Source organism: Eumetopias jubatus, unplaced genomic scaffold (genome assembly GCF_037043125.1).
Source record: "Eumetopias jubatus isolate StellerSeaLion01/CBP00866 unplaced genomic scaffold, mEumJub1_p1.0 scaffold_6, whole genome shotgun sequence".
Lineage (NCBI taxonomy): Eukaryota > Metazoa > Chordata > Mammalia > Carnivora > Otariidae > Eumetopias > Eumetopias jubatus.
The window spans coordinates 148,458,580-148,478,632 of NW_028274812.1; the positions used below are offsets into that span (position 1 = coordinate 148,458,580).

Below are 20,053 nucleotides of genomic sequence, written 5' to 3' on the forward strand. Positions count from 1 at the left end.
AAAGGCATCCGAATCAGCAAAGAAGAAGTCAAAGTTTCACTATTTGCAGATGACATGATCCTTTATGTGGAAAACCTGAAAGAGCCCATCAAAAAATTGCTGGAACTGATACACAAATTCAATAAAGTCACAGGATACAAAATCAATATACAGAAATCTGTTGCATTTCTATACACCAATAACAAAGCAGCAGAAAGAGAAATCAAGGAATTGATCCCATTTACAATTGCACTGAAAACCATAAGATACCTAGGAATAAACCTCACCAAAGAGGTAAAGAGTCTGTACTCTGAAAACTACGGAACTCTTCTGAAAAAAATTGAAGATGACAAAAAGAAATGGAAAAACATTCCATGCTCATGGACTGGAAGAACAAACACTGTTAAAATGTCTATACCACCCAACGCAATCTACACATTCAATGCAATCAAAATACCATCAACATTTTTCACTGAGTTAGAACAATCCTAAAATTTGTATGGAACCACAGAAGACCCCAAATTGCCAAAGCAATCCTGAAAAAGAGAGCAAAGCAGAAGACATCATAATTCCAGACATCAAGCTCTATTACAAAGCTGTGATCACCAAGACAGCATGGTACTGGCACAAAAACAGACACATAGAGAGCCCAGAAATGGACCCTCAACTCTATGGTCTACTAATCTTTGACAAAGCAGGAAAGAATATCCACTGGAAAAAGGACAGTCTCTTCAATAAACGGTGCTGGGAAAATTGGGCAGCCACATGCAGAAGAATGAAACTGGACCACTTTTTTACACCACACACAAAAATAAGCTTTAAAATGGATGAAAGACCTCAATGTGATACAGGAATCCATCAAAATCCTTGAGGAGAACACAGGCAGCAACCTCTCTGACCTTGACCTTAGCAACTTCTTTCAAGACACATCTCCAAAGGAAAGGGAAACAAAAGCAAAAATGAACTACTGGGACTTCATCAAGATAAAAAGCTTCTGCACAGCAAAGGAAACAGTCAACAAAACCAAAAGACAACCAACAGAATGGGAGAAGCTATTCACAAATGACATATCAGGTAAAGGGCTAGTATCCAAAATCTATAAAGAACTCATCAAACTCAACACCTCAAAAATACAAAGAATCCAATCAAGAAATGAGCAAAGACATGAACAGACATTCCTCCGAAGAAGACATACAAATGGTCAACAGACACATGAAAAAATGCTCCACATCGCTCGGCATCAGGGAAATACAAATCAAAACCACAATGAGATACCACCTCACACCAGTCAGAATGGCTAAAATTAATAGGTCAGGAAACGTCAGGTGTTGGCGAGGATGCGGAGAAAGGGGAACCCTCCTACATTGTTGATGGGAATGCAAGCTGGTGCAGCCACTCCGGAAAACAGTATGGAGGTTCCTCAAGATGTTAAAAATAGAGCTACCTTATGACCCAGCAATTGCACCTGCACCCCAATGTTCATAGCAGCAATGTCCACAATAGCCAAACCGTGGAAGGAGCCGAGATGCCCTTCAACAGATGAATGGATAAAGAAGTTAAAGAAAATTTGCCCAGAGCCTTGCACATACAGCCTTGGTACAGGACTCTGGGCAAATTTTTTTAAATATATAAAATGGAATTACTCAACCATAAAAAGGAATGAAATCTTGCCATTTGCATCAACATGGATGGAGCTAGAGGGTATTATGCTGAGTTAAATAAGTCAGTCAGAGAAAGACAATTATCATATGGTTTCACTAATATGTGGAACTTAAAAAAACAGATGAACATATGGGGGGGGGGAAAGAAAAATGGAAAGAGGGAAGCGAGCCATAAGTGACTCTTAACAATGGAGAACAAACTGAGGGTTGCTGGAGGGGAGATGGGTGGGGGGATGGGGTAACAGGGTGACGGGCATTAAGGAGGGCAGGTGATGTGATGAGCACTGGGTGTTATATGCACTAAATTCTACTCCTGAAACCAATATTACACTATATGTTAACTAACTAGAACTTAAATAAAAACTTGAAACAAAGAAACCAATTGGCAAACCTGAAGGTGAAAAGGGAATTATCCTTTCCACTCTATTAGAATCAAAGAGATACCTCAAAACCCAGCCCTCGCCTGTGGAGCTCACACAAGCTGAGGACAACGTTATTCCTGCAGATCATACTATCATTGCTGTGTGTAGAAAACCTACTTCCTTGGGCGCCTGGGTGGCTCAGTTGGTTAAGCGACTGCCTTCGGCTCAGGTCATGATCCTGGAGTCCCGGGATCGAGTCCCGCATCAGGCTCCCTGCTCAACAGGGAGTCTGCTTCTCCCTCTGACCCTCCCTTCTCTCATGTTCTCTCTCTCTCTCTCATTCTCTCTCTCAAATAAATAAATAAAATCTTTAAAAAAAAAAAAAAAGAAAACCTACTGCCTTACTGGTACTTGGGATGCAGCCTGGGACATTGCTAACACCTGCTTTTCTACAGACTACCAAACAGGGTTAATGCTTCTTTAGTTACCAGTCATGCAAAGTACTCTTGCTATACTTCCACAGAGGTTTCAAAGCAATCTGTAACATGCCGAGCATGGATTAAATAAACTTCAGCACAGTGTAAGTTCCTGGTAGGGCACTGATAGTAGCCCCCAGTGCAGAAACTGCTTAGATCATGTCGCATCCCTGTTTAAGGCTGTGTGGTCCTTGAGGGAAGATAAAATCCAGAGCCCTATGTCTTTCTCAGGAAGGACTAGATGTTGCACAAGCTAGAATGGATGGACAGGTAATCTTATATCCTCCAATTACAAAGAAAAAGTGCCGCCACCCTCCTGCCAGTATCTGATTAACCTCTTTGGGTACTGGAGCTAAGACATCCCATGACTTTGTACCAGATTCCCAGACAAGCAATGAAGTTTGAACAGGACCCTGGTAACAAGAAGCTTGGAAGGCACCTAAGCAGCGGTAACACGAGCCGTGCCGCTGGGTGGCTGCCTCCTTCAGCACTAGAGCTGTGATCACTCTCACTGCGGTCTCTGGCGAGGAGATTTTGCCAGCTCCGCCAGCCCCGGTCTTGTGAGCCCAAGTCGGCCTCCCTACAGACAAGTACAGCCTCTGCCAGTGGGTCCTGAGCCAGAGGGTCATCTTGCCAGTGGGAAGACGACCAGTCTCCAACCAGGCATCCTCATCTGCCCTGGGTTCTGTTGTGGGGCAAGTATAGGTAACTTTTCTTTTCTTTTTTTTTTTTTTTTAAGATTTTATTTATTTGTTTGACAGAGAGAGAGCCCAAGCACAGGGAGTGGCAGGCAGAGGGAGACGCAGGCTCCCCGCCGAGCAAGGAGCCCGATGCAGGACTCGATCCCAGCACCCTGAGATCGCGACCTGAGCCAAAGGCAGACGCCTAACTGACTGAGCCACCCAGACGTCCCTATAGGTAACTTTTCTATTTTCTTTTTTTCTTTTTTTTATTATGTTATGTTACTCAACATTCATTACATCATTAGTTTTTTGTTGTTGTTGTTGTTGTTTTAAGATTTTATTTATTTGACAGAGAGAGACACAGTGAGAGAGGGAACACAAGCAGGGGGAGCGGGAGAGGGAGAAGCAGCCTTCCCGCGGAGCAGGGAGCCCGATGCGGGGCTTGATCCCAGGACCCCAGGATCATGACCTGAGTCAAAGGCAGATGCATAACGACTGAGCCACCCAGGCGCCCCTACGTCATTAGTTTTTGATGTAGTGATCCATGATTCATTGTTTGCATATAACACCCAGTGGTCCATGCAGAAGGTGCCCTCCTTAATACCCATCACCGGGCTAGCCAATCCCCCCTCCCCTCTAGAACCCTGTTTGTTTTTCAGAGTCCATAGTCTCTCATGGTTCGTCTCCCCCTCTGATTTCCCCCTTTAATCTCCATATGCTTTGCTAATTTTCTCTGTTTAAAAAATTTTTAATAGCAAGGCATTCACATGATTCTACAATCAAACAGTGAGATGTTTTACAGATATTTCTGCCCTAACATTATGTGTGCATTCCTGAAAAAAAAAATTCACAAACTGCAAAATGTCCACAAAAATAATAGGGCTTATAGGGGAAATAGTGTTTTGGCAGCCAACTCAAAATCTACACATCTCTGTGATCATAATACCAACACAATGGTAACAACTGCAGTAAAAATACCAGCATAGTTTGGAAAAGACACATTAAACACCTAATAGATAAAGATTATACAAGAAATAAAGGACTTTGCTGATATAAAAGGAAAACATAAAGACACCTTGACACTGTGAGGAAAGATGGAAGCTGGTGGTTCATGCAGACAACGCAGAGTGACATCCCCATCAGAAGTTCCAGGATGAGCAGTTGAGGTTTTGCACAAAATGAAGGTGCCAATGAGACTCTGGCTCACCATTTTGTGTTTGTGATCTGAAGGGGCACCTGCACCCCAATGTTTATAGCAGCAATGTCTACAATAGCCAAACTGTGGAAAGAGCCCAGATGTCCATCAACAGATGAATGGATAAAGAAGATGTAGTGTATATATATAATGGAATATTACTCAGCCATCAGAGAGGATGAATACCTACCATTTATATCAACATGGATGGAACTAGAGGGTATTATGCTAAGTGAAATGTCAATCAGAGAAAGACATTTATCATATGAGCTCACTGATATGTGGAATTTAAGAAACAAGGCAGAGGATCATAGGGGAAGAGAGGGGAAAATAAGAGAAACCAGAGAGGGAGACAAACAATAAGAGACTCTCAATCATAGGAAACAAAATGAGGGTCGCTGGAGGGGAGGGTGTGGGGGATGGGGTAACTGGGTGATGGACATTGAGGAGGGCACGTGATGTAATGAGCACTGAGTGTTATATAAGACTGATGAATCACTGACTTCTACCTCTGAAACGAATAATACACTATATGTTAATTAATCGAATTTAAATAAAATAAAATAAAAATTTTTAAAAACTGATGACACATGCATGCAGAAAGTGAAACAGAATGCTGCCTGATGGGGAACTGATCTAGATGGTGGAGGAAGGCCGTCGGAGATGGTAGTAGAACCGACTGACAAGAAGGGGGCAGCCGTGCAAGGAGCTGGGACAGAGAGATGAGCAGGGCCTTCCTGTGTCTAACTGCGCTGGGACGATAGCAGACTGTTTGGAGCCGGGGCAAGGGACCTCTCCGGCTGGACGATGCACAGAATGGCCTCTGAGTGGGGCTAGTACGTCCCAGGCACGCGAGAGAAGAGATCCGTGGCCCGAAACCACACGCTTTCTTCCACAACACCATCTAGAAGAGCAGGTGCTGAGACCACACCCAGAGCCCAGGCCTGCCCGAGTCCTGTCCAATAGGTGAGGTCCACACCCCCTCCCTCTCGCCCCAGAGGAGACCGAAACCGGGAGAAGACGGCCCTGCGTGGGGGGGGTGGGGGTGGAGACTGAGGTGTACGAATGAAGGCGTGTAGGTCTAACTCCCCACCCTCGACACCGCCACACTTTAAACCCAGCGCTTTCACTTCAAATTCCTGCCCCACCCCGCGAGAGGGGCGGAGGCCGGCCAGGTTCTAGGGTTCAGGACCCCGAAACCCACCCTCTTACCCCGCCGAGGCGGCCGACCCGCGCCCACTCCGGGACCTCCCGACCACCCTTCCGGGCAGGAGCAGGTAGGTGGCTGGCGCGGAGGCCCCTTCCCGCCCCTTCCGGACCCCGCGCAGCCTGGGGAGCCGTGACTGGGGGTGGCGGCTGGGATGCGCCGGAGCCCCAGGAGACCTCCCCAGCGAGGGCTCAGGGACCCGAGTGCCCCACATCCAGCCGGCAGGAGGGAGACAGCTGCACGGAGCGGGGCCTGGGCCCCCACGCTCCTGGAACCTCGCTTTTCCCTTCTGTGGAATGGGGACAATTATGCTGCCCTGTTTAAGGGTATTTTAGGTAAAGCTCCGCTCTCATCGCAGACGCTTCGAAAAGGGTAGTTAATTTTTGTAAATAACCGCCTTGAAGTACGTGCTTGCTAAAGGCCTTCCGGGTTCAGGAAGCAAAATTAGGCCAGGTTGGGGGCAGGGAGTCCTATTTAATGCTGAGCATCTGGCGAGCCCCAATCCGCCGCAGAGCCGCCCTCCGACGCGGATCCAGCGCAGGGGGAGGGCAGGGGGTCGGCAGGGGGTCCTGGCCTCCGAGTCCCGCGAAGAGGCCCAGCTAGGCCTCGGACTGCGCTCCCCTCCACCTCCCCGGGAGCGCGCCATGCCCGCCCCACCCGGGCTGCAGCTCCCGCGCACCCTGGCTCCGCCCGGTCTCAGGTCCGTGCGCTCTGGCCCTGGTCGCCCCGCCCCCTGCAGAGGCCCACGGATTTGCCCAGTGATCGGTGACGTCGGGGAGGCTCGCGCTCCCATTGGGAGGCGGCGATTGGCAGGGGCCAATCTGGGCGCTGATCCGGGGAGAAATCTCGGAGCCGCGCTTGGCTGAGCCGGGAGGCCGCGGGGCGGGGACGCGACCCGGAACCGGCCGCTGCGGGAGAGAGGGTCCCCCGTCCGGCGCTCGCGGCCCGGAGCTCGGCAGCGCGGTGAGTCGAGGGCGTCGGACGCGGGAGGGGTGAGGCGGAGGGCAAGGGGCGACTCGCCGCGGCGCGCGCGCTGGGCCCCGGCCGGCCTCCCGCCCGGAGCGCCAGCAGGTGCCCGGGGCCGCGAGGGGAGCTGCAGGGGGCTGTGCAGCAAAGCAGGTCGGCCACCTGTCCTCGGAGCCGTGCACTGACTCCCTCCGCCAGCCCGGGAGCGCTCTCCCTGATTATCTGCCCCCACTTGGCCTTCGAGAAAGGACCGGATTCCCGCTGCACTCCGGATCCTGACCCCACCATGAGGATGGGGGAATGACATCCGGTCATGCATGCCACAGATAGTGCGGGGACCCTGCCCGAGCCGCCCCCAAGTTTAGAAGAAGCAGGTCTTTTAAAAAATAGGCTTTATAGGTTTTCTTCCCCAGATTGCAATTTTTTTTTTCTGAATAGATTTGTTTTAGAACAACTTTAGGTTTATAGAGAAATTGCAAAGATAGTAGAGTTCCACGTCTCCCAAACCTTTTGCCCCTTTATTAACATCTTACGTTCCTATGGTGCATTTGTTACAATTAATGAACCTATATTGATGTGTTATTATTGGCCCAAGTCCGTCCTTACTCCTGTTGACTGAGTTTTCACCTAAGAACCTGTTCTGTGTGGTGATCCCGTCCAGGTTACCAGGCTCCATTTGGTCGGCATATCTCGTGAGGCTCCTCTTGGCTGTGGCCGCTCAGACTTGTTTGGGGTGCTCCTGACAGTTTTGAGGAATGCTGGTCGAGTGTATTGTGGGGTGCCCCTCTGCTGGAATTTGATGTCTTTTTCCTAAGAGCAGACTTCAGCTTATTGGGAGGAAGACTACTGCGGTAGGTTGCCCTGTTGATGGCATGGCATCAAGGGTACATACTGTGAACATGATTTAGGACTTGGTGTTGATCGTGATCACCTGAGAAAGTGTTTGCCAGGGTTCTCAGCTGTACATTTACTGTATTTACCCCTGTTTCATATCATCTCTTTGGAAAGAAGTGACTGTGCAGTCCATACTGAAGGCGGGGGCAGTATGCTCCCTCTCCTTGAGGACAAGCTGCTACACCTAGTGTTTGGAATTCTTTGCATAGGAGATTAGTCTCTCTTGTCCTTTTTTAAAATTTTTTTATTGTTATGTGAATCACCATACATTACATTATTAGTTCTTGACGTAGTGTTCCATGATTCATTGTTTGTGCATAACACCCACTGCTCCACGCAGAACGTGCCCTCTTTAATACCCATCACCAGGCTAACCCATCCTCCCACCCCCCCTCCCCTCTGGAACCCTCAGTTTGTTTTTCAGAGTCCATCATCTCTCATGGTTCGTCTCCCCCTCCGACTTACTCCCCTTCATTCTTCCCCTCCTGCTATCTTCTTTTTCTTTTTTCTTAACATATATTGCATTATTTGTTTCAGAAGTACAGATCTGTGATTCAACAGTCTTGCACAATTCACAGTGCTCACCATAGCACATACCCTCCCCAATGTCTATCACCCAGCCACCCCGTCCCTCCCACCCCCCACCACTCCAGCAACCCTCAGTTTGTTTCCTGAGATTAAGAATTCCTCATATCAGTGAGGTCATATGATACATGATTTTCTCTGATTGACTTACTTCACTCAGCATAACACCCTCCAGTTCCATCCACGTCGTTGCAAATGGCAAGATCTCATTGCTTTTGATGGCTGCATAATATTCCATTGTGTATATATACCACCTCTTCTTTATCCATTCATCTGTCGATGGACATCTTGGCTCTTTCCACAGTTTGGTTATTGTGGACATTGCTGCTATAAACATTGGGGTGCACGTACCCATTCGGATCCCTACATTTGTATATTTGTGGTAAATACCCAGTAGTACAATTGCTGGATCGAACGGTAGCTCTACTTTCAACTGTGTGAGGAACCTCCATACTGTTTTCCACAGTGGCTGCACCAGCTTGCATTCCCACCAACAGTGTAGGAGGGTTCCCCTTTCTCCGCATCCCCGCCAACATCTGTCATTCCCTGACTTGTTAATTTTAGCCATTCTGGCGGGTGTGAGGTGGTATCTCATTGAGGTTTTGATTTGGATTTCCCTGAGCCAAGCAACATTGAGCACTTTTTCATGTGTCTGTTGGCCATTTGGATGTCTTCTTTGGAAAAATGTCTGTTCATGTCTTCTGCCCATTTCTTGATTGGATTATTTGTTCTTTGGGTGTTGGGTTTGATAAGTTCTTTATAGATTTTGGATACTAACCCTTTATCTGATATGTCATTTGCAAGTATTTTCTCCCATTCTGTCGGTTGTCTTTTGGTTTTGTGGACTGTTTCTTTTGCTGTGCAAAAGCTTTTTATCTTGATGAAATCCCAATAGTTCATTTTTGCCCTGGCTTCCCTTGCCTTTGGCGATGTTTCTAGGAAGAAGTTGCTGCGGCTGAGGTCAAAGAGGTTGCTGCCTGTGTTCTCCTTTAGGATTTGGATGGACTCCTGTCTCACGTTTAGGTCTTTCAACCATTCGGAGTCTATTTTTGTGTGTGGTGTAAGGAAATGGTCCAGTTTCATTCTTCTGCATGTGGCTGTCCAATTTTCCCAACACCATTGGTTGAAGAGACTGTCTTTTTTCCATTGGACATTCTTTCCTGCTTTGTCAAAGATGAGTTGACCATAGAGTTGAGGGTCCATGTCTGGGCTCTCGATTCTGTTCCATTGATCTATGGGTCTGTTTTTGTGCCAGTACCATAGTGTCTTGATGATGACAGCTTTGTAATAGAGCTGGAAGTCCGGAATTGTGATGCTGCCAGCTTTGCTTTACTTTTTCAATATTCCTCTGGCTATTCGGGGTCTCTTCTGGTTCCATACAAATTTTAGGATTATTTGTTCCATTTCTTTGAAAAAAGTGGATGGTATTTTGATGGGGATTGCATTGAATGTGTAGATTGCTCTAGGTAGCATTGACATCTTCACCATGTTGGTTCTCCCAATCCATGAGCATGGAACGTTTTTCCATTTCTTTCTGTCTTCTTCAGTTTCTTTCCTGAGTATTTTATAGTTTTCTGAGTACAGATCCTTTGCCTCTTTGGTGAAATTTATTCCTAGGTATCTTATGGTTTTGGGTGCAATTGTGAATGGGATCGACTCCTTGATTTGTCTCTCTTCTGTCTTGTTGGTGGTGTATAGGAATGCCACTGATTTCTGTGCACTGATTTTATATCCTGCTACTTGACTGAATTCCTGTATGAGTTCTAGCAGTTTTGGGGTGGAGTCTTTTGGGTTTTCCACATACAGTATCATATCATCTGCAAAGAGTGAGAGTTTGACTTCCTCTTTGCCGATTTGGATGCCTTTGATTTCTTTTTGTTGTCTGATTGCTGTGGCTAGGACTTCTAATACTATGTTGAATAGCAGTGGTGAGAGTGGACATCCCTGCCGCGTTCCTGACCTTAGGGGAAAAGCTGTCCCCATTGAGAATGATATTTGCTGTAGGTTTTTCGTAGATGGCTTTTATGATATTGAGGTATGTACCCTCTATCCCTATACTCTGAAGAGTTTTGATCAAGAAAGGATGCTGTACTTTGTCAAATACTTTTTCTGCATCTATTGAGAGGATCATATGATTCTTGTTCTTTCTTTTGTTAATGTATTGTATCACGTTGATTGATTTGCGGATGTTGAACCAGCCTTGCAGCCCAGGGATAAATCCCACTTGGTCGTGGTGAATAATCCTTTTAATGTACTGTTGGATCCTATTGGCTAGTATTTTGGTGAGAATTTTTGCATCCCCCCCATGTTCATCAAGGATATTGGTCTGTAATTCTCCTTTTTGATGGGGTCTTTGTCTGGTTTGGGGATCAAGGTAATGGTGGCCTCATAAAATGAGTTTGGAAGTTTTCCTTCCATTTCTATTTTTTGGAAAAGTTTCAGGAGAATAGGTATTAATTCTTCTTGAAATGTTTGGTAGAATTCCCCTGGGAAGCCATCTGGGGTTTTGTTTGTGGGGAGATTTTTGATGACTGCTTCAATTTCCTTAGTGGTTATAGGTCTGTTCAGGTTTTCTATTTCTTCCTGGTTCAATTTTGGTAGTTGATACATCTCTAGGAATGCACCCATTTCTTCCAGGTTATCTAATTGGCTGGCAGAGAGTTGCTCATAATATGTTCTTATAATTGTATTTCTTTGGTGTTGGTTGTGATCTCTCCTCTTTCATTCATGATTTTGTTGATTTGGGTCATTTCTCTTTTCCTTTTTGATGAGTCTGGCCAGGAGTTTATCAATCTTTTTAATTCTTTCAAAGAACCAGCTCCTAGTTTCCTTGGTCTGTTCTACTGTTCTTTTGGTTTCTATTTCATTGATTTCTGCTCTGGTCTTTATTATTTCTCTTCTCCTGCTGGGTATAGGCTTTATTTGCTGTTCTTTCTCCAGCTCCTTTAGGTGTAGGGTTAGGTTGTGTATTTGAGACCTTTCTTGTTTCTTGAGAAAGATTTGTATTGGTATATACTTTCCTCTCAGGACTACCTTTGTTGTATCCCAAAGATTTTGAACAGTTGTGTTTTCATTTTCATTGGTTTCCATGAATTTTTTTAATTCTTCTTTAATTTCCTGGTTGACCCATTCATTCTTTAGTAGGATGCTCTTTAGCCTCCATGTATTTGAGTTCCTTCCGACTTTCCTCTTGTGATTGAGTTCTAGTTTCAAAGCATTGTGATCTGAAAACATGCAGGGAATAATCCCAATCTTTTGGTACCGGTTGAGACCTGATTTGTGACCTAGGATGTGATCAATTCTGGAGAATGTTCCATGGGCACTAGAGAAGAATGTGTATTCCGTTACTTTGGGATGGAATGTTCTGAATATGTCTGTGAAGTCCATTTGGTCCAGTGTTTCATTTAAAGTCTTTATTTCCTTGTTGATCTTTTGCTTAGATGATCTGTCCATTTCAGTGAAGGGGGTGTTAAAGTCCCCCACTATTGTTGTATTGTTGTCAATGTGTTTCTTTGCTTTTGTTATTAATTGCCTTATATAATTGGCTGCTCCCATGTTTGGGGCATAGATATTTACAATTGTTAGATCTTCTTGTTGGATAGACCCTTTAAGTAGGATATAGTGTCCTTCCTCATCTCTTATTACAGTCTTTGGTTTAAAATCTAATTTGTCTGATATAAGGATTGCCACCCCAGCTTTCTTTTGGTGTCCATTAGCATGGTAAATGGTTTTCCACCCCCTCACTTTCAATCTGGGGATGTCTTTGGGTCTAAAATGAGTCTCTTGCAGACATCATATTGTTGGGTCTTGTTTTTTAATCCAGTCTGATAGCCTGTGTCTTTTGATTGGGGCATTTAGCCCATTTACATTCAGGGTAACTATTGAAAGGTATGAATTTAGTGCCATTGTATTGCCTGTAAGGTGACTGTTACTGTATATTGTCTCTGTTCCTTTCTGATCTATGCTGCTTTTAGGCTCTCTCTTTGCTTAGAGGACTCCTTTCAATATTTCTTGTAGGGCTGGTTTCATTTTTGCAAATTCCTTTAGTTTTTGTTTGTTCTGGAAGCTTTTTATCTCTCCTTCAATTTTCAATGAGAGCCTGGCTGGATATAGTATTCTTGGCTGCATATTTTTCTCGTTTAGTGCTCTGAAGATCTCATGCCAGTCCTTTCTGGCCTGCCAGGTCTCTGTGGATAGGTCTGTTGCCAATCTAATGTTTCTACCATTGTAGGTTACATATCTCTTCTCCCGAGCTGCTTTCAGGATTTTCTCTTTGTGTCTGAGACTCATAAGTTTTACTATTAGATGTCGGGGTGTTGACCTATTTTTATTGATTTTGAGAGGGGTTCTCTGTGCCTCCTGGATTTTGATGCCTGTTTCCTTCCTCACATTAGGGAAGTTCTCTGCTATTATTTGCTCCAATATACCTTCTGCCCCTCTCTCTCTTTCTTCTTCTTCTTCTGGGATCCCAATTATTCTAATGCTGTTTCATCTTATCGTATCGCTTATCTCTCGAATTCTGCCCTCGTGATCCTGTAGTTGTTTCTCCCTCTTTTTCTCAGCCTCTTTATTTTCCATCATTTGGTCTTCTATATCGCTGATTCTCTCTTCTGCCTCATTTATCCTAGCAGTTAGTGCCCCCATTTTTGATTGCACCTCATCAATAGCCTTTTTGATTTCGACTTGGTTAGATTTTAGTTCTTTTATTTCTCCAGAAAGGGTTTCTCTAATAACTTCCACGCTTTTTTCAAGCCCAGCTAGTGTCTTTAAAGTCATGATTCTGAACTCTAGGTCCGACATCGTACTAATGTCCATATTGAGTAGGTCCCTGGCTGACGGTACTACCTCTTGTTCTTTTTGCTGAGGTGATTTTTTTCGTCTTGTCATTTTGTCCAGAGGAGAATAGATGAATGAGAGAACAGAATGCTACCAGGTTAACAACGTCTCCAGCAAATATACTGTATACAAATCAGAAAAGACCTGAAACCAGGGGAAAAGAAAGGGAAAGAAAGAAAAAAGAAAGAGAAAAGGAAGAAAAAAAAAGAGAAAAAGATAAAAACAAAAACAGAACAATACAAAAAAGGCAGAATATGATCAAATATGATCAGGCTAGTGCATAGATCAGTGCCACACACTAGATTTTGGGCGTATTTTGGTCTGTTAGAAGAAAATGCCTGCTAAAATTTTAAAGGAAGAAAGACATATATGTACAAAATAAGGGTTGATACAATGAAGGGATGGAAGATGACTGTAAAGATGAAAATTATAAAAGATTTTATAAAAGGAATTGATAAGATAAGAAGTTGTTTGAAAAAAGAAAGAAGAAGAAGATTTAAAAAAAAGATAAAAAAAGGGAGAGAATGTGATCAGGCAGGAGACTAGAACAGAGCCATACACTAGTGATTTAGGGTATATTTTGATCTGTTAGAAGAAACTATCTCAAAATTTTAAAGAGAGAACAACATATATATATGCCAAAAATAAGGGTAACTTCTATGAAGGGATAAAATATGATTCTAAAAATGAAAAATAAAAAAATGTTTTTTTTTAAAAAGGTATTGATAAGATGTTGGTTGAAAAAGGGAAAAAGAAAATTAAAAAAAAGTTAAAAAATTAACTTTGAAAAACTAATGAATCATGGTAAAAAAGCCATGAATTCTATGTGCAGTATTCCCCTAGCGCTGGAGTTCTCCCGTTCTCCTTGATCGGTAAACTTGGTCTTGGCTTGCTGGCTGTTTGTGCTGATCTTCTGGGGGAGGGGCCTGTTGCCTTGGTTCCCAAATGTCTTTGCCGGAGTCGGAATTGCCCCGCCCTTGTCCGTCCAGTCTAAGTGAGCTGATCGGGTTTGCTCTCAGGAGCTTTTGTTCCCTGCAAGCTCTCGGTACAGCCTTGGAGGACCAGGGCGAAAATGGTGGCCTCCCAATCTCTGCCCGGAGGAGCTGAGAACTCGGGGCCCCGCTCGTCAGTGCGCCCCCAGAGAAAAGCAGTCACTCCCGTGTCCCCAGTCTCCGGCCGCACTCCGCGCTCACCCGGCCTGTGACCGAGCGTTTCTATCTCTGGCTCCCGACCCCGTGTGGAGTCTCCAAACCCAGCAGATCCCTGCGGTGCGCTCCCGCGCCGCTCCTCCCGGGGGAGGAAGGGGAGTCTCCCCGGCTCTGCTGCTTGTTGGGTCCCTGCTGGAGGAGCAGTGGCCCGACTGGGCCGCGGATCACAGTTTATGGCCACCCCGAGCTGAGAGCCCACGCCTCAGCTCCGTCTCTGCAGCCGGCTTCCCCGCTCCGATCCCTGGGAGCTCGGCCGCACTCAGGCACCCCCGGTCTTTCTGTGACCCCGAGGGTCCTGAGACCACACTGTCCCGCGAGGCTTCCACCCCCCGCTTAGCCACTGCAGCGACGTCCCTCCGTGGAGCCGACTTCTGAAAGGTCCGATTTTGTGCTCCGCGGCTCTAGCACTTGCCAGAAGCGGCCCACGGAGACCCCCTCCCCCGCCGTCTATCTTCCCGAATATGGCCTCGGATTCACTTCTCTGCACGTCCTACCTTCCAGTAAGTGGTCGCTTCTCTGTTCAGAGAGTTGTTGCTACTCTCCTCTTCGATCTCCTGTTGAGTTCGTAGGTGTTCAGAATGGTTTGATCCCTCTTCAGCTGAATTCCTGAGACCAGACGAAACCCAGGTCTCCTACTCCTCCGCCATCTTGCTCCGCCCTAATCTCTCTTGTCCTTATTTATTAACTTATTCAATCCTTTATCATCAGCACAGACTCATGGATATTTATTTTATACTTTGGGTTATAATCTAATCCTACTTTATTGTGTTGCTCAAATTGTTGTAGCTTTGGTCTGGGGGCTCTTTCAAGTTGGGTCCTGTGGCCTCCCAGTGAGTATTTTTATAGAGCTTTTTGCTGTTGAAAGCACTTTGACTGGGGGACTTCCCCTGAACATCAAACAGTGTGATGAACTTGATAAGACATGATTATTTCCCTCCTTGAGAGCTAAGGAAACGGAGGCCCAGGAGAAAGTGACGTTAGCCGTCCCTTTCCTACCAGGGGGTGACAGGCAGGTGTCAGACTCCCCCCAGAAAGCATTGCAAGCCACAGAAGGAAGTCCATGGTCCGAACTGAAGTTTCTTGGGGTGACTTCAGACTTACGCCCTGGGATCAGAATGGGAAGACAGTGGTTTTGGAAAACAAAGGCTTAATTTGACTTATCCAGGAGAAGGTACAGCCAGATAAGTAGACATGAAATGTTGACCTTCTCCCCAAAACGGTTTGTGTGGAGGGAGGCAGGGGAAGATCTGGGAAATGTTTGTGGTCAAGAACGTCAAATCGGAGGGGGCCTTCTGCAGAAGCAAGATTGTGAAGTGGGCAAAGGAAGCCTGTGGGGGTGGGGGGGATGAAGAAGAGGGTGGAGGCATGGAGTAACTCTGTGCCAGGTCCCGGAGATGGAGGACCCCTGAGGAATGCGCCTGGGTTCGCCTTCTGGTGGGGGGTGGGTGGGTAACCGTGTCAGCTGTTGGTAGTACTGTAACGACCCGCATCGAGTGCAGAGTGTGGGCGCCTCCCCAGGGGAGAGCAACTCAGCTGGAAGGTGGGGTGGACACGGGGCGGGGGGGCACCTCACGCAGCGTGTCTGATCAAGCTGTCCAGGATGCGCTGGAACAAAGACCGTGTGCAAGCACAGGGGTGGGGCTGGGGGCCCCGGAGAAGGAGCTGGTGTTAGGCTGAGGCGGCAGTGCTGGCCAGATCGTGGGGACTGTGGGCCCTGCGGAGTCCTGACCACAGCTAAGGCTGAAGCAGGAGAGGGGCAGGACGAGAGCTGTGTGTTCGAAAGACCACCGCAGTGGTGCCTTGTAGGAGGTGAGGCTACATCCCACCAAATCTAAGATGCGGCAGTTTATATATGTTCGTATAGAAAGCATGTCTTTCTAGGTCAGTATGCTACGGATCACATTTCAGAGAGGCTGAAATGCAGTGACATGGTATCTTACATTTAAGGAAAAGTTGTACCCCCCTTTGCCAGTTCTTAGATCCCTCCTTGCTCTGGGAAATGAATGGTCAGAATAGCTCCGTCTCACTAACCCGTAGGTGGTAAGGTCCAGGCTCCATCTATGATCTTGAAAGAGCTGGCTCTGATAAGCAGGCTTTGTCCTGCCTGGTAGCCAAATTGTCGAAAACCAGCACGGAGGATGCCTGACCTAAAGATTTCATCTGTGTTTATTGGTTGCCCTCGATAACAGCCATGACTTTAGGTTGCACACTGAATACGCTCGTGTGTTCGCCCCACATTTATTTCAGTTTGCCTGCGAAGGGTCTAGATGCCCCCCTCCACCCCCATCTCTTCGTGGTGATCCTGAGCTGGTCAAAGGTCAAGAATGTATCCCCCAAGCTGCACAGCTGAGTCACTGCAGCGGGGTGAAAATCTGGGTTTCGGTGCTAACCCAGGAGTCTTCGTTGTCAGCTTTGGTTGGGGTAGCAGCCAGGGGTGGGGGATGGTTCTGATTGTGTCTCTCGAGCTGTGGGAAGGGGCCGTGATGGCTGAGAGCGGCTTGGAGGTCTGGCAGGTCCTGGCAGGCTGCATTCCACCTCTGGGGCCAGAGAGGGAGCCGCCACTGGGTGTCTACCTTTGTCTAGATAAATAGGTGGATTTTTTTTTTTTGCACAAATTCTTTGTATATTTCAGCCTTCAATAATGTCCTGTGCTGTTATCGGTCAGGATTCCTTTTTTTCTGGGTGACACACAGGTGCAAGCCAGCTGAACATAAAGGGCATTTATTGCCTTGTACGAAGGCACAGTTCAGGGGTCAGTCTAGCTTCCGGCACAGGGTTTTACAAGGTGCCATGAGGATCCAGTTTCTTCTGCTTCATCTTTGGGTTGGCTTCATTCTCAAACAGGCTAGCCCTCTGCTTAGTAATATCGCTCTTGTATCTCCAAACCATATTGACGTCACCTCTTGCAAATTCTTGAGAAACCACAGAATCTTTCCCCCCTGTCTCAACCAGGTCTCCTTGTGACTAGCAGACTTGAGTCATATCCTAACCTCTGAAGCAAGCACAGAGGTCAGGGAGCCATCCGACTCATTCTCTTGCTCCATCCTTGAGCTGAGGGAGAGCTATGGCCTAAGTACCTGATCAAAGTTAGCAAAGTTAGTAAGGGAAGGAAGAATGGAAGCTGGGCGGACCCCTACCCAAAGATAAAGCCTTTACAGCACTCCTGCTTGAAGCAGGGAGCCCAGTGCCGTCCTGCTGTCATCTCCTGTAGGGCTCTGTCCCCCCGCTCCCCTTCCTTTCCCGCTTCCTCCCCCTCCCTTCCATTCAGCATTAAACACATATATGCACACATCGTGGGATTCTTTTTCCCTCCCCCAGACTGGCACACATGTCTACGCTGACATTGCAGGTTGGCAGCCCATGGCCAGCTGCCTGGAACGTGCACTGCTACAGTCAGTGTGGGAACAGGGTGGCCTGATCTGGTCAAGGACACATCTGCTTGCTTGTATGAACCAGGACACGTGCACAAACCTTCACAGAACAGTGTTTGTCATTGTCCCAAACAGGAAATAGTCAGGGGGCTGTGAGATGTAGCCTGCAGGCACACCTTGTCTTCCTGTGCTCTGGAGAAACCGTGTGTGTTATGAAGGGGGGGTTCGTGGCGACCCTGCCACAGCAAGTCTGTTGGACCCACTTTACAGGAGCTGTTTCTGGCTTCATGTCTCTGTGTGTCTCACGATATTTCAAACCTGTGTGTTGTTATTATAGTTGTTACGGTGATGTGTGATCAGGGATTCCAGTGCACTGAATGCCCAGATTACAGTTAGCAGTTTTTAGCAATAAGGTATTTCTTTTTTTTTTAATTTTTTATTGTTATGTTAATCACCATATATTACATCATTTGTTTTGGTGTAGTGTTCCATGATTCATTGTTTGTTCATAACACCCAGTGCTCCATGCAGAATGTGCCCTCTTTAATACCCATCACCAGGCTAACCCATCCCCCCACCCTCTTCCCCTCCAGAAACCTCAGTTTGTTTTTCAGAGTCCATCATCTCTCCTGGTTCGTCTCCCCCTCTGACTTACTCCCCTTCATTCTTCCTCTCCTGCTATCTTCTTCTTTTTCTTTTTTCTTAAAATATGTTGCGTTATTTGTTTCAGAGGTACATATCTGTGATTCAACAGTCTTACACAATTCACAGCGCTCACCGTAGCACATATCTTCCCCAATGTCTATCACCCAGCCACCCCCTCCCTCCCACCCCCGACCACTCCAGCAACCCTCAGTTTGTTCCTGAGATTAAGAATTCCTCATATCAGTGAGGTCATGTGATACATGTCTTTCTCTGATTGACTTATTTCACTCAGCATAACACCCTCCACTTCCATCCACGTCGTTGCAAATGGCAAGAGGTCATTCCTTTTGATGGCTGCATAATATTCCATTGTGTACATATACCACATCTTCTTTATCCATTCATCTGTCGATGGACACCTTGGCTCTTTCCACAGTTTGGCTATTGTGGACATTGCTGCTATAAACATTGGGGTGCACGTACCCCTTCGGGTCCCTACATTTGTATCTTTGTGGTAAATACCCAGTAGTGCAATTGCTGGATCGAACGGTAGCTCTAATTTCAACTGTTTGAAGAACCTCCATACTGTTTTCCAGAGTGGTTGCACCAGCTTGCATTCCCACCAACAGTGTAGGAGGGTTCCCCTTTCTCCACATCCCCGCCAACATCTGTCGTTCCCTGACTTGTTAATTTTAGCCATTCTTACTGGTGTGAGGTGGTATCTCATTGAGGTTTTGATTTGGATTTCCCTGATGCCGAGCGATGTTGAGCACTTTTTCATGTGCCTGTTGGCCATTTGGATGTCTTCTTTGGAAAAATGTCTATTCATGTCTTCTGCCCATTTCTTGATTGGATTATTTGTTCTTTGGGTGTTGAGTTTGATAAGTTCTTTATAGATTTTGGATACTAGCCCTTTATCTGATATGTCATTTGTAAATATTTTCTCCCATTCTGTCGGTTGTCTTTTGGTTTTGTGGACTGTTTCTTTTGCTGTGCAGAAGCTTTTTATCTTGATGAAATCCCAATAGTTCATTTTTGCCCTGGCTTCCTGTGCCTTTGGTGATGTTTCTAGGAAGAAGTTGCTGCAGCTGAGGTCGAAGAGGTTGCTACCTGTGTTCTCCTTTAGGATTTGGATGGACTCCTGTCTCACGTTTAGGTCTTTCAACCGTTTGGAGTCTATTTTTGTGTGTGGTGTAAGGAAATGGTCCAGTTTCATTCTTCTGCATGTGGCTGTCCAATTTTCCCAACACCATTTGTTGAAGAGACTGTCTTTTTGCCATTGGACATTCTTTCCTGCTTTGTCAAAGATAAGTTGACCATAGAGTTGAGGGTCCATGTCTGGGCTCTCGATTCTGTTCCATTGATCTATGTGTCTGTTTTTGTGCCAGTACCATACTGTCTTGATGATGACAGCTTTGTAATAGAGCTGGAAGTCTGGAATTGTGATGCCGCCAGCTTTGCTTTTCTTTTTCAAGATTCCTCTGGCTATTCTGGGTCTCTTCTGGTTCCATACAAATTTTAGGATTATTTGTTCCATTTCTTTGAAAAAAGTGGATGGTATTTTGATGGGGATTGCTTTGAATGTGTAGATTGCTCTAGGTAGCATTGACATCTTCACAATGTTGGTTCTCCCAATCCATGAGCATGGAACGTTTTTCCATTTCTTTGTGTCTTCTTCAATTTCTTTCATGAGTATTTTATAGTTTTCTGAGTACAGATCCTTTGCCTCTTTGGTTAGATTTATTCCTAGGTATCTAATGGTTTTGGGTGCAATTGTAAATGGGATCGACTCCTTGATTTGTCTCTCTTCTGTCTTGTTGTTGGTGTATAGGAATGCCACTGATTTCTGTGCATTGATTTTATATCCTGCTACTTGACTGAATTCCTGTGTGAGTTCTAGCAGTTTTGAGGTGGAGTCTTTTGGGTTTTCCACATAAAGTATCATATCATCTGCAAAGAGTGAGAGTTTGACTTCCTCTTTCCCG

General features: G+C 46.0%; 1 protein-coding gene across 3 annotated transcripts in view; it reads left to right on the top strand.

Moving 5' to 3' along the window:
- The first annotated feature begins 5,101 nt into the window (after positions 1-5,101).
- The window catches only part of LOC114199725 (tripartite motif-containing protein 26), a 34,533-nt gene continuing 19,581 nt past the window's right edge, over positions 5,102-20,053 (top strand). Inside the window, exon 1 of one of the 3 annotated variants that reach the window (XM_028091725.2) lies at positions 5,102-5,322. The gene's annotated coding sequence lies outside the window, so the exon portion shown is untranslated. Of the gene's footprint in view, positions 5,323-5,413; positions 5,634-6,435; positions 6,527-20,053 lie in introns of those variants that run through there. The other 2 variants (XM_028091722.2, XM_028091724.2) reach the window with 2 other exon arrangements.